Genomic DNA, 15,823 nt, shown 5'->3' with positions numbered 1-15,823 from the left:
ATGGCAGGATATGGCAGCGGTGGTGGTATATGGATACGGGTTGGTGGTGGTATATGGATACGGATTGGTGATGGTATATGGAGACGGATTGGTGGTGGTATATGGATACGGATCGATGGCGGATAAGCGGTGGTGGTAGATGGCAAGAGTGATGATGATGGTGCGGCGGCGGCGTGACAACTTATGACCAGAACTCGAAACTCTAAAAGACTAGATTCTAAGACCAGCAACTAGACACGACTATGCAACCGCAAATTCAACAAAGCAAAGTACTGAAAAGACTATGCAAAGGCTCAGATTGGTTCGGATAGGATGAACTAACCCTAATTTTTTTGGCTTTTTCGTGGACTATAGGTACGAAGAATAGACTCGGTCTAAACTATGAAAAACTGTAAAATCTCACCGAGCAACCTGGAAATCTGATACCACTTGATAGAGGCAAAGGTGTCCCGTCTTTCAATAAGATGGTGGCTATCGTTTTAGAGGAAGTCGACTTTGATGATCCGACTACGAACGTGCGAGGACGTCGCGCCTTAGCAATCGCTAAACCAACTCCGAGGGGTTATTGACCACGCCGGAGCACGATCAACCTGACCACAAGGGCCTGTTTCCTGCGAGCAACGAAGAACAAGCAAGAAACCGAGATTGCAATATGGATATTGCGAATATAAGATGAAAGCTTTATTGATCAAGGTGGGGTTCTGTGACGTCTTGGTCTGGTCGTTGGACACAAACGAAGTACGCGAAGTTGCAGCTATGGCAAACTTTTAATCTAAACAAAACCCAAAGTCTAAACGATGCCCTAAGGGCTGTATATATGGAGGAGAGAGGGGGAATTTCTTGGCCCTTGGTGGAGGGGTCCGAAACCAACCCTAACTCTGGTTTCCCCACACATACGGACTCTAAAAACAGCCTATACTTAAGTACTTCGAAAATACATGGGCCTGGCCCAATAATAAGGTGACACAGCACCTAGAATAGCCTCTGGACGAAATTTATGAAGTGGCATCTTGTATATTTCTTCCCATGCTTCATGCACTCATTATGGTGGCTTCAGAGTCCTGGAATCATCACTTGTAACTCCGTTCTTGTTCCCCTTGTGCATGCCATCATCTCCATGCTTGAACTTGCTCCAAGGTTCATCTTTCTTGTCCAAGCTAGGCCCTTCATTTGTAAGCAAATCAAATGTATCCAATTTAGGTAGCATCATATTCTCATGAACATTAGAATCGTTACCAAGAAACGAAAGTACCTGATAATTCAATTGGCGTGCGCGAGCTCTAGTAATTGGTCCAGTATGTATAGCAGCAGGGGCTGTGGGTGTAACAATGGTATTGATGTCCTCATCAAATGATGACTTGGGATTCCATGGATTGTCCTTACCACCACTCTCTTTGCGCAAAAACTTCACACATTTCTTCTACATGGCCCTCACATGGTTATGGGCCATTGTCCATTATATATCCTTTGCTCATCTTGCCATGTTCACTTTGCATGATATGCTCATTCTGATGCCTTTGTCATGCTTTTGTGACCCATGCTTTGCATTACACATGATGATTGATTCTAGTACTTGTATGTGTATTTGCAAGCTTGGTGGAAATATTGCTTGTTATTGCCATGTTCTACTTATGACCCATTTCTATGATGATACTATGATCTTGATCTATGTTTGTGCTTGCGGTATGTCATGTGCATTGCTTATGCCTATTATTTTCTCACATGACATGATTGCCATGATTTCCCCTAGTGTGTTGCATCTTCGCTCCACTAGTTTGCACGATATGATTGATATGTTTGCTTATGTTGTATCACCCATGATTCATACTTGCTCATTTCATGCGGTTGATGCCAACCATTGCCATGCTTTGCACATGATTGTTATTGCTTCTTGTCATATCTCTCCATATGTTACCTCTCTCATGCTAGATGTTTTGCCATGTATTGAGTGCGACAATGACTTAACTCTTGCTAATGAGATTGCCCCCATAACATTCTCACATTTTTTTGGAGATTTGGACATATTTCTTGTGAAGCATGCTTGTCTTACTTCTTTGGAACATATACCTAGTGCCATGAATATTGCCATTGTTGCATCATATTATTCATGCACTTGTGCTTCCAATGGTTGTGTGCAAAAGAATAGGACCATCATGATGGATGATGTGTTTATCTACCAGCATATGTTCTTTGCTTTCTTTTGTGCATGTGTAGTAAACTTGGACTTTGTGTTGACTTCCACTTCACGTGAGTTGACCATTCGAGCTCTTGAGAGCGAGCCTCATACATTCTACCATGACTCGCTTCTACACCGCTTTTGCTTGCGCTTCGGCATTGTGAAGGACGCACAAGGACACGCCTTCAAGGTGACATTTTTCTTGAGCATGGCTATTATGGATCATACTACTTGTGTTGCTTGCACCATGAGACTTATTGATCATCTCGGACCACTTGATTGCACACATGTTAGAGATCTTGCTTCGACTTGTCATTTTCACCTTTACATGCCTCATGACATATATACCTTGTGTGTTGCATCCAACTTGTTCAGTTCTTGCTCCTATCATATGCTTGGTTGCAACAATGTCATTTCTTCACATATTCCATGCCCCATTGATTGCTACATGCTTTCCTTGATTGCCTCACACATGATGAACAATTGCTCTTTCTATTGTGTTGAGTGACACACTATATTCACTACACCCCATGCACGTTATGCTTGGATTGTCTTGCACTTGAACCATGTGTTTAGACATCTCATCTTCTTTGGTGTTGTGAAAGATTTATATTCCTACCATAGACCTTTCATTGAGCCATTTTTGAATGCTTGCTATGACCTCGAGGTAGATGCTTATTCTCTTGTCACACATATTTGCATCAATACCTCACAATTGCATACTTGTTCCCACGATATCTTTGCTTGTGCTCGATTGATATGCTTACATGCCATGTCACAATCCTTTGTCACACCCTATGCTATGCTTGATGAAGACACATGTTTGGTGAATCACCTCTTGAATGCTTGGTTTTGCACAAACGCTAACCACATTTGTTTTTCCAAGTGTTTGTTGTCCTTACACCTTTTGAAGGAATCACAAGATAGTGCAACATTGGAGAGTGCCCATTTCGAGTTTCAACATGATGAGTACTTGGTGAACGTCCACTACTACACGACGAAGCTATATCTTTACCATGGTGATTTGGTTTTCGATCCGAGGTCGGATCTTTCCCAAGGGGGGGGAGATAATGCGGAGCATCCTATGGACATCACCATGTCAGGAGTCCGTTTGGCAAGTGACACGTGCGACATCTACTTCACATCCCCAAAGGTGAATCATCTCCTTTACACGTGCTCACTTAACCCCTTCGAGAATGGTATACCACTTGACACTTCTCCCGTGTGCATGCATAGGTATTGTCGGAGCTTCACGGATGTTGAGGAGGAGTGCAAGCACCAAGGAACAACTACACCATCCGCGGGGGAAGCCTGGAAGTGACGACAGAAGAAGACGGAGTTGCTGAAGCTACAGCGGCCGGACATCCAGGCCAAGGGCCGAACATCCGGTGCCTCTACAGCCTCCAAGGAGTTACACCAACAGATGACCAGAGCGTCAACGGCCAAACATCTAGCCCGTGTGCCTGGACATTCGGTGCCTCAGCAACCCCCGAACATCCGGCATCATCCCCCGGAAATCCGGCAGTGACATATCCAAAGAGCAACTAAACTGCCACTTCAGCCCGGACATCCAGCTCGTCCCGAAGCCCCAAACATCCGGGCCCCAGCCCGGACATCCAGCACCTGCGCGTGCCTAACTGGGCCAGAGGCCCATGTATCCCCTGTCAGTTACCCCTTCGTGGGCTAGCACTATATATAGACCCCCTCTTCCTCCTAGTTAGGGTTAGCAAATATGATAGCTCATTCGTATGTGATCTTTGCTCCTACCTACCTCTACTCTTGAGAGAGAGAGAGGGAGACCACCACTCCCATGGAGTTCAAGACCTCCATGTGAGAAGATCCTGCAGGATAAGTCATCAAGGCCCCTCATGGGAAGATCCGTTTAGGATATCATCAAGACCTCCTCTTGGAGATGAACTTTACCTTGTATCTTTCCTTTTTTTTCTTCATGTACCTTGTGGATCTTGTGTGTTTGATTGTCTAGTAGATGTGTGATTGGACTTGTTCTTGAGTGTTTCCCCTTGTGATTTCTCTCCGTTCTTCCCTATGTTCATCGTGTTCTTCATTTTCTTCGTGGCATCTCCTCCATTCCGTGAAAGATCGTCCATCTGGGGTTCTACCCTACATCAACATAGTAGTCTTATAATAAAAGACTACCGAGTTCAGGTTGGGAACCATCATTGAGGATAACGAAGTCTTTACGCAAGTCCATGGATTAGATCCCAAGCATAGACTTCTCTTCCTTGAACAAATCAGTCAGTGGCTTGGTGTGCTAGGAATACATATAGAATGGAGATGATCAGTCTATCAAACCATAGAATACTTCACACATGCATGACTGACTTGGGATGATTCCAGAGGAAGTAAAAACAAGCTTTCTCGAATTCACGGCGGCAACTTGCATCAAATGCACGTGAATTAGAGGAAGTCACTTATTTTATCCAAACATATGCTTCATGAATGGGACACGAAGATAATGCTTACAAAAGTTTCCAACGCTAGCTTAATGTTTAGCAAGAATCATGGAGAAGATAAAAATGTTAACGATGGGCTCGACAACAATTCATCTAGGTTTCCATATAGATGGAATTCCATAATTAAGTGAACACGATGATAGCATTGGTCAGACCAAAAGATATAATGGTGTATGCTCGAGGGATCAACCACGAGTAGGACAACATTATGGACATCATTGGTTCTGATTTGATTTGACTATAGTCCACACTCGAATCAAAGTTTTAACAATACAATAGGTACGACAACTGATCACGAGGACCATTTGATGAAGATATCATCTTACTTCAACACACACACACACACACACACAAAAGATATCCCTTTGAAATGAACTAAGTTAGGCAAAGCTTTTATCTTCCAACTCTCCAAGTTATTGTTTAGCTTAACCAACTATTTCGGGGTATCCAACACATATTCTTGGAGAAAAGGGTGGTTTACAAGAAAACCAACTTGATCACAGACTCAACATAACGGTCAAGCGACAACCTGGTGATACTTTCGGGAGGATATTTAGAAAATCAAGAACCACCGATATGTTATTAAGCTCAGGGGCAATCTTGCTTCCGAGGCAAGATGATGTGATCAAATAAGCAAGGGATTGACACAATCCTAAGTCTTGATCGAAGAGTGCACCAGGAAATATGGACTAGGTAGCATGATCAATCTTAGGATGATGATTCAATAACCAGCATGCTAAGGATGAGAGTATTGTCCATTAACTACCATGCAACGGAGTTGCTAGGAGTATTGATTTCACTCATCACAATTTACTTGTCGGTATTCCGGTTACAATAACACGCATACTGAGGAATGAATGATGATGGCGAGAAGTATCGCTCTATCAAGAGTTCATAGGAGGTGCTGCAATTCCCATGACAATCTTGACGTAAAGAAGGTATCACTCCAAAGTAGAACAAAGAAAAAAGATGTATTGGCATTTTGATCCACGGAATACAACTCCTTCGACCCAATCCTCGAAATGGAAAAGGTACTAGAGTTTGTTTCTCCTAGTCATTCCAGAAGAGAATTGTGGCGACCCGACCCGAATGGATCAAGTCTACTGTGCTCCGGTGTCATCCCTGGATCAGTAATGCTGACACCACACAGTACAGCGAATGATTTATAGCAGAGTGGCAATCACACACTTATTACATCGTTGTCTCAAAGAGAACTTATTACAATAAATATGGCTTAAGGCCATCTAATAACGATAACAGCGGAAGACTCGGAAGATAAATGGGTCCATCAACTCCAACGGCATCATTGAGTATAGAACCACGACCTAAAAACACCTTACTCGTCGTCTGAAAAGTCTGCAACATAAGAAGTTGCAGCCCGAAAACGGGTCAGCACATGGAATATGCTGGCAAAGTAACACATAGAGAGTAATGGAATGAAACAGCTATACTATATGCATATATGGCTGGTGGAAAGCTCTATGGTTACAGTTTTGCATAAAGCCAGTTTTTCCCTACTGCAAAGGAATAAATTTATTTAACTATCATGGTAGTTATTAAACATCGGGAATGGTTGACAGCATTCCGATCCCAATTAAGTGAACAATTAAAACCCAACAACATTAATTAGAAGTAACATGTTGAGATTCACATGATATTCAAGTACTAGATACTCAAGATGTCCATAACCGGGGACATGGCTAATCATGATTAGTTTGTACACTTTGCAGAGGTTTGCGCACTTTTCCCCACATGACTCGATCGCCTCCGTTTGTTTTCTCGCACTACAAGGTGTTTGAGAAACGGATGACCGAGACACAGTCTTTCAGAAGCGCTAGCACCTTACATGTGGGGTAGACCGTACCACCTACAACCCCTACATCTGCTAGTCCACCCCGTAAGAGTTTGCACAACTTAGTCAACTATGCCAGAGCCCATAGTAGCATGTGGCTGCACACGAAAGTTTCTAGCATGAAAGATCTTATGATCCCTTTGAGCCTGGGTGGCGGTCCAAAATAAAACAGGCAAGTCCTGATAGACATCAGGTGCCTCAATCCACCCAGATGTGTGTTTAAGTTGCCACCTTAGATAAACCATTAAAATTATCAACTCACATCCGTCATGGATATCACTCACCCAATCCACGTCTACTAGCATAGCATGGCATAATAAGCAAACGTAGAAGTAACTCCCAAATGTTTCATAATAATACAGGTAATAGGTACTACCTCATCTACTTCCCATCCCACAGTTTAATTAGATCCTAATCATGCAATGTGATAGGATTGATCTAATGCAATAAAACATGGGTTGTAGAAAAGGTATGATCAAAGTGTTACTTGCCTTGCTGATGATCCGCGAGACCTAGGGTTTCGAAGTAACAGGCGGCGCAATCCGGGTGATCTATCGCAGACAAACAACAAGCATACAATAAGTACTCATCTAATGCACAGGTAAAACTTGAACAAGAGAACGAACCAGAAAGTTCAACTTAAGAACTCCGGTTGCAAAGAAAGAACGAACCGAACAAAGAAACGGAAAACAAACGGCGGAAGAAAAACAACTCGGTTCTAGCAAGTTGAAACTAGGTAAAATTTTACCGTAGCAAAAACTTGTTTAAGTTGATTAGATGGAACGGCGGTTTCAAAATGAAACTCCAGGCGCTTGAATCACCTGATTCCGATAAACGAGCGAGAAGATAAACTAGAACGAAGATCGGATCTGAGATCGCGATCGCGGAATAAATCCGACGAGAAGAAAAAGAAGAACGGTTATACGAACGGACGTTCGTTAACCTAGAAGAATCCGGTGATCACGTTCGTTAGGACGAACGTCCGGCAAACGGTCCAAAGGCAACTAAATCGGAAAAGAAAACGAATCCGATCTAGGGTTTCGGAGAAGAAAACCGAAACGAAAAACCGATTTAGAAAACGAATCAGAAGAGAAGAAAAGAATCGGAACGATTAGAAGAAAACAATCCGAGGAAAAGAGACGCGGGGCAACCTCCAGCGAGGGGCTCCGGCGGCGTGGCGTAGGGCGGCGGTGGCGTGGGCAAGGTGCGGCGGCGGCGCTAGGGCACAAGGGCGGCGGCGCGGGTGGGGTGCAGTGGAGGGCTTGGGGCTTGATTTGATGGGTTTAGAGGGGGGGGGTGTTGGGGTATTTATATTGGGGAGGGGAGGAGAAAACTTGGGGTAGGGGACAAGAAATAGAGTAGGAATAGGAAAGAAAAAGAGGAAACGGAGTAGGACTAAAGTCCTACTAGGAATCAAAAAGGGGCGGCGGCGGCTCCTGCCTCTGGCGCCTGGCGCGCACGATGGCCTGGCGCGGCCGGCTGCCTGCGCTGGGGAGGCGGTGGCTGGCCTGGGCCTTGGCCCGGCTGGCCTGCTGGATTTTTTTTAAACGGTTTCGCGCGCAGAAAAACACAGAAAAGAAAATCTAAACGGGCTCCAAAATTTCTAAAGTAAATTTTCCCCGACTCCTAAAAATGAGCCGAACAAAATGAACTTTACTCCGGACCTAGAATGCAATTTTTGAAAACGCCCATTTTTCCCTATCCAAATAAAATGCAAACAAAACTCCGGCAAAACAAAAATTTGATCTATTTATTAAATCTTCATTTTTCCTCAATTTTGGGAAAGTCATATTATTCCCTCTCTTATTTTTTTGATATCGGAAAAATTATTGAAGATGAAATAAATAAATCAAATGATCCTCTTTTCCAAATTTGAGAAAACTCTCAAATATGAAAATAACGAAATCTCCAACTCTCTCCGAAGGTCCTTGAGTTGTGTGAAATTTCTAGGATCAACCAAAATGCAAGAAAAATATGATATGCATGATGATCTAGTGTATAACATTCCAAATTGCAAATTTGGGATGTTACAAACCTACCCCCCTTAAGGTGAATCTCGCCCTCGAGATTCGGGTTGGCTAGAAAATAGGTGAGGGTGGTCCTTGAGCAAATCTTCTTCTCTCTCCCAGGTGGCTTCATCCTCTGAATGGTGGTTCCACTGAACTTTGCAAAACATGATAACCTTGCTGCGAGTAACTCTGCTGGCAAACTCGAGAATCTTGACTGGCTTCTCCTCGTATGTTAATTCGTCCTTCAACTGAATTGCTTCAAGCGGCACGGTATCTCTTAGCGGCATCTCCGCCATCTCGGCGTGACATTTCTTCAGCTGAGAAACATGGAATACATCATGAACTCCTGACAGTCCCTCTGGTAATTCCAATTTATAAGCGACTTCTCCCATCCGTTGCAAAATCTTATATGGTCCAACGAAACGCGGTGCTAACTTTCCCTTAACTCCAAAGCGCTTAACTCCTCGAAGTGGGGATACTCAGAGATAAACTCTGTCTCCGGTTTCGTAGACTGTCTCCTTGCGTTTAGAATCTGCGTAGCTCTTCTGCCTGGACTGGGCTACCTTGAGCCTATCGCGAATCAACTTAACTTTCTGTTCAGACTCTTTAATCAAATCTGGTCCAAAGAACTGACGGTCTCCAACTTCGTCCCACGACAACGGTGTCCTGCACCTCCTTCCGTATAAAGCTTCGAAAGGTGCCATCTTCAAACTGGTTTGGTAGCTGTTGTTATAAGAAAACTCCGCATACGGCAAGTTATCGTCCCAACTAGATCCATAATCTAGTGCACAAGCTCTCAGCATATCTTCCAGAATCTGATTGGCTCTCTCGGTCTGTCCATCTGTCTGCGGGTGAAAAGCTGTGCTGAACTCTAGTCTGGTTCCTAAAGTCTCATGCAACTGCTTCCAGAACTTTGAGGTGAACTGGGTTCCTCTATCTGATACGATACTCCTCGGAACTCCATGCAAACAAATGATCCTAGTCATGTATATCTTCGCCAACTTAGCACTGGTGTAAGTGGTCTTAACTGGAATAAAATGTGCTACCTTCGTCAAACGATCAACTACTACCCATATCGAGTCATAGCCTGCTTTCGTCCTGGGTAGTCCTGTGATAAAATCCATGCCTATCTTATCCCACTTCCATTCGGGTATCGGCAAGGGTTGTAACAATCCTGCTGGCTTTTGATGCTCTGCCTTTACTCTCTGACATACGTCACAAACTGCTACATATGCTGCAATATCCTTCTTCATTCCGGTCCACCAGAATGTTTCCTTCAAATCCAAATACATCTTGGTATTCCCTGGGTGAATCGAATATGGTGAATCATGTGCCTCTTGCAAAATCAACTTCCTGATCTCCGGGTCATGGGGCACATAAACACGGTCCTCAAACCATAAGGTATCGTGCTCATCCTCACGAAATCCCTTTGCTTTTCCTTCGCTCAATTTCTCTTTTATAGCAGCAATCTCCTTGTCAGATTTCTGAGCTTCTCTGATCTTATCCATCAATGTTGATTGAATCTCCAATGCTGCTACATAGCCTTTTGGAACTATTTCCAAACATAGCTCACGAAGGTTTTCTGCTAACTCCTTGGGTATTTTCTCCGTTATTAGGGTATTGACATGGCTCTTACGGCTCAATGCGTCAGCTACTACATTAGCTTTTTCGGGATGGTAATGCAATCTCATGTCATAATCCTTGATGAGCTCCAACCATCTCCTCTGTCTGAGGTTCAACTCCTTCTGCGTGAAAATGTACTTCAAACTCTTGTGATCCATGTACACCTCACAATGATTTCCAATGAGGAAATTTCTCCATGTCTTCAATGCATGCACTACAGCTGCTAACTCCAAATCATGCGTGGCATAATTCAACATGAGGTTTCAGTTGTCGTGAAGCATATGAGACAACTTTCCCTTCCTGCATAAGCACTGCTCCAAGTCCTCGACGTGAAGCGTCGCAATACACCTCATAATCCTTGGTCTGATCTGGCAAAATCAATACTGGTGAGGTAACCAAGCGTTTCTTCAACTCCTGGAAACTAGCCTCACACTCCTCAGTCCATTTGAACTTAGTATCCTTCTTCAACAACTCCGTCATAGGCTTCGCAATCTTTGAGAAATTCTCAATAAATCTTCGGTAGTATCCTGTGAGTCCAAGAAAACTCCAGATCTCTCCAACTATCGTTGGTGATTCCCATTCGGTTACTATCTCAACCTTAGTGGGGTCAACTGCTATACCTTCTCCGGATATAACGTGTCCGAGGAATCCAACTTCCTTCAACCAAAACTCACATTTGCTAAATTTGGCGTATAACCGATGTTCCCTTAGTTTCTCCAAAACCAAACGCAAATGTTCCTTATGCTCCTCTTCATTCTTTGAATAAACCAGGATGTCATCAATGAACACTACGAAGAACTTATCCAAAAACTCCATAAACACTTTGTTCATCAGGTTCATAAAATAAGCAGGTGCGTTAGTCAATCCAAATGACATAACGGTATACTCATACAGTCCATATCTCGTGGTGAATGATGTCTTAGGTATGTCCTGCTCCCGAATCTTCAATTGATGGTACCCTGATCGCAAATCGATCTTGGAAAACACTTTAGCTCCTTGCAACCGATCAAACAGATCGTTGATCATTGGCAGTGGGTACTTGTTCTTGATGGTTACTTCATTCAATCCCCGATAATCAACAACCATTCTTAATGTTCCATCCTTCTTTTCCACTAGAAGTACGGGTGATCCCCAAGGCGAAGAACTTGGGCGAATGTAACCTTTATCCAATAACTCCTTAATCTGATTCTTAATTTCCACCAAATCCTTTGCTGGCATCCGGTACGGTCGCTTCGATATTGGGCCTGTACCTGGCAATAACTCAATCAAAAACTCAATGTCTCTATCCGGTGGCATGCCTGGCAATTCCTCAGGAAATACATCAGGAAAATCCTTTACCACTGGTACTTCCTCCTGCACAACTCCTGATAAGAAATTTACTTGTGTCCTGTTTGGCACATGCCGGGATACATACTTGATCCTTCTTCCTTCTGGTGTGGTAAGCAAAATTGTCTTACTGGCGCAATCGATGTTTCCTCCATACATCGACAGCCAATCCATACCAAGAATCACATGCAGACCTTGGGATTCCAGAATAATTAAATCCGTTGGGAAAACATGCCTTCCTATACTTAATGGCACGTCTCGGAGGCATCTGAGGGTTTAGAAAAGACGAGAATTAAGAATAGAGTGAGGTCTAAAGGGAAAACACTACCCCAATGCACATGAGCAAATGCACACAAAATCACTTCATTCAATCAAACAAGGGCTTACAAACGATCTAAAACTATCGCAAAAGTGCTCGAACTAATGTTTACATGGGGGAATACTACTACTATCTGGTGGTCATCTAGAAATTTGAACCGGTGGAAGACTCCATGATATCTGCTCCAGCTTCGTCTTCAAAGTCGGCTTCACTTGGATCCGAATCGGTGTCGTCGATGATGATGTAGTTGTCCGGACATGCGACGTACTCGTCGTCCTCCTGGGATGCTAACTTCCTCTTGAGTTCTTCAATCTCCTGCTTAAGATCGCCATTGTGCCTTGCTAGAGCTACGATCTCATCCATGTAGTCCTTGCGTGTAGACTTTAGTTCTCCTTCTAGCTCGATGATCCTTGCCTTTGCATTCTTCAACTCTATCATATCATTGCACATCTGGTTCTCGTGGCGTCGAATGTGCTGGTTTAACTCCTGGATGAAAGATGCAATGGATCTATCCTTCTTGGTGCTGACTAACTCCCATTGTTCATCTCGGCGTCCGCAAATCTGGTAGATAGTGTCCTTGAGGTCTTCTTGGTAAACTTATCCAATGCGTCCTATGGTGATATGAGCTTCCATGCTCTTTCCCAGACTCCAGGTTGGTGCATTGAAAACACTATCTATGGGCTTCGTGATTGGCGCGAATGTTCTTCCCGGAACATGAGCTTGAATCTTCTAGCGCTCCTCTTCAGGCAGAGTGGCGTTGAAGGTTCCCGTGAAGCTTGGTAATCCAATGTTTAGGTACTTGGTGACTTCCTTCAGGTGAAATCCAAATGGTGTGCCTTCATCCGGTTGAGCGTACTTAATCTTCGCGTGCGTCATCCTAAAAGAGTAGAAAAGATGAGGAGTTAGAAAATGAGAAGAGAATGGTGATCTATGGCTTTAACTTAGTGGTCGTGTCCTACAGTCAGCGTGTGCTCTGATACCATCGCTGTGGTGACCCGACCCGAGTGGATCAAGTCTATTGTGCTCCGGTGTCATCCCTGGATCAGTAATGCTGACACCACACAGTACAACGAAGGATTTATAGTAGAGTGGCAATCACACACTTATTACATCGTTGTCTCAAAGAGAACTTGTTACAATAAATATGGCTTAAGGCCATCTAATAACGATAACAGCGGAAGACTCGGAAGATAAATGGGTCCATCAACTCCAACGGCATCACTGGGTATAGAACCACGACCTAAAAACACCTTACTTGTCGTCTGAAAAGTCTGCAACATAAGAAGTTGTAGCCCGAAAACGGGTCAGCACATGGAATATGCTGGCAAAGTAACACATAGAGAGTAATGGAATGAAACAGCTATACTATATGCATATATGGCTGGTGGAAAGCTCTATGGTTATAGTTTTGCGTAAAGCCATTTTTTCCCTACTACAAAGGAATAAATTTATTTAACTATCATGGTAGTTGTTAAACATCGGGAATGGTTGACAGCATTCCGATCCCAATTAAGTGAACAATTAAAACCCAACAACATTAATTAGAAGTAACATGTTGAGATTCACATGATATTCAAGTACTAGATACTCAAGATGTCCATAACCGGGGACACGGCTAATCATGATTAGTTTGTACACTCTGCAGAGGTTTGCGCACTTTTCCCCACATGACTCGATCGCCTCCGTTTGTTTTATCGCACTACAAGGTGTTTGAGAAACGGATGACCGAGACACAGTCTTTCAGAAGCGCTAGCACCTTACATGTGGGGTAGACCATACCACCTACAACCCCTACATCTGCTAGTCCACCCCGTAAGAGTTCGCACAACTTAGTCAACTATGCCAAAGCCCATAGTAGCATGTGGCTGCACACGGAAGTTTCTGGCATGAAAGATCTTATGATCCCTTTGATCCTGGGTGGCGGTCCAAAATAAAACAGGCAAGTCCTGATAGCCATCAGGTGCCTCAATCCACCCAGATGTGTGTTTAAGTTGCCACCTTAGATAAACCATTAAAATTATCAACTCACATCTGTCATGGATATCACTCACCCAATCCACGTCTACTAGCATAGCATGGCATAATAAGCAAACGTAGAAGTAACTCCCAAAGGTTTCATAATAATACAGGTAATAGGTACTACCTCATCTACTTCCCATCCCACAGTTTAATTAGATCCTAATCATGCAATGTGAGAGGATTGATCTAATGCAATAAAACATGGGTTGTAGAAAAGGTATGATCAAAGTGTTACTTGCCTTGCTGATGATCCGCGAGACCTAGGGTTTCGAAGTAACAGGCGGCGCAATCCGGGTGATCTATCGCAGACAAACAACAAGCATACAATAAGTACTCATCTAATGCACAGGTAAAACTCGAACAAGAGAACGAACCAGAAAGTTCAACTTAAGAACTCCGGTTGCAAAGAAAGAACGAACCGAACAAAGAAACGGAAAACAAACGGCGGAAGAAAAACAACTCGGTTCTAGCAAGTTGAAACTAGGCCAAATTTTACCATAGAAAAAACTTTTTTAAGTTGATTAGACGGAACGGCGGTTTCGAAACGAAACTCCAGGCGCTTGAATCACCCGATTCCGATAAACGAGCGAGAAGATAAACTAGAACGAAGATCGGATCTGAGATCGCGATCGCGGAATAAATCCGACAAGAAGAAAAAGAAGAACGGTTATACGAACGGACGTTCGTTAACCTAGAAGAATCCGGTGATCACGTTCGTTAGGACGAACGGTCCGGCGAACGGTCCAAAGGCAACTAAATCGGAAAAGAAAACGAATCCGATCTAGGGTTTCGGAGAAGAAAACCGAAACGAAAAACCGATCTAGAAAACGAATCAGAAGAGAAGAAAAGAATCGGAACGATTAGAAGAAAACGATTCGAGGAAAAGAGACGTGGGGCAACCTCCGGCGAGGTCTCCGGCGAGGGGCTCCGGCGGCGTGGCGTAGGGCGGTGGCGGCGTGGGCAAGGTGCGGCGGCGGCGCTAGGGCACAAGGGCGGCGGCGCGGGTGGGGTGCGGTGGAGGGCTTGGGGCTTGATTTGATGGGTTTAGAGGGGGGGGGGTGTTGGGGTATTTATATTGGGGAGGGGAGGAGAAAACTTGGGGTAGGGGACAAGAAATAGGGTAGGAATAGGAAAGAAAAAGAGGAAACGGAGTAGGACTAAAGTCCTACTAGGAATCAAAAAGGGGCGGCGGCGGCTCCTGCCTCTGGCGCCTGGCGCGGCCGGCTGCCTGCGCTGGGGAGGCGGTGGCTGGCCTGGGCCTTGGCCCGGCTGGCCTGCTGGATTTTTTTAAACGGTTTCGCGCGCAGAAAAACACAGAAAAGAAAATCTAAACGGGCTCCAAAATTTCTAAAGTAAATTTTCCCCGACTCCTAAAAATGAGCCGAACAAAATGAACTTTACTCCGGACCTAGAATGCAATTTTTGAAAACGCGCATTTTTCCCTATCCAAATAAAATGCAAACAAAACTCCGGCAAAACAAAAATTTGATCTATTTATTAAATCTTCATTTTTCCTCAATTTTGGGAAAGTCATATTATTCCCTCTCTTATTTTTTTGATATCGGAAAAATTATTGAAGATGAAATAAATAAATCAAATGATCCTCTTTTCAAAATTTGAGAAAACTCTCAAATATGAAAATAACGAAATCTCCAACTCTCTCCGAAGGTCCTTGAGTTGCGTGAAATTTCTAGGATCAACCAAAATGCAAGAAAAATATGATATGCATGATGATCTAGTGTATAACATTCCAAATTGCAAATTTGGGATGTTACAAGAATGGCTTGACGGACCACAAGAATTACATGCATTGATGACACGAATGTGCCATTACTCTTGACTATCAACTAATAGATGAAGGTCAGAATATGACTGAAGAGGGACAACTCAAAGGAACATATAACTTTCTGAGTTTTGGATGCATAGATTAGTATGTCGAGCCAAGCTCAACATTTATTCCGGATAACCCATGCAGAACAGTAGGATTGGTAGAGTCACAAATATCGAATGAAGATCTCATCAAGA

This window comes from Triticum urartu, chromosome 6A (assembly GCF_056163025.1).
Source record: "Triticum urartu cultivar PI428250 chromosome 6A, HENAU_Tu73, whole genome shotgun sequence".
In the NCBI taxonomy this organism is placed as follows: domain Eukaryota; kingdom Viridiplantae; phylum Streptophyta; class Magnoliopsida; order Poales; family Poaceae; genus Triticum; species Triticum urartu.
Note: the sequence above shows the minus strand (reverse complement) of the source record.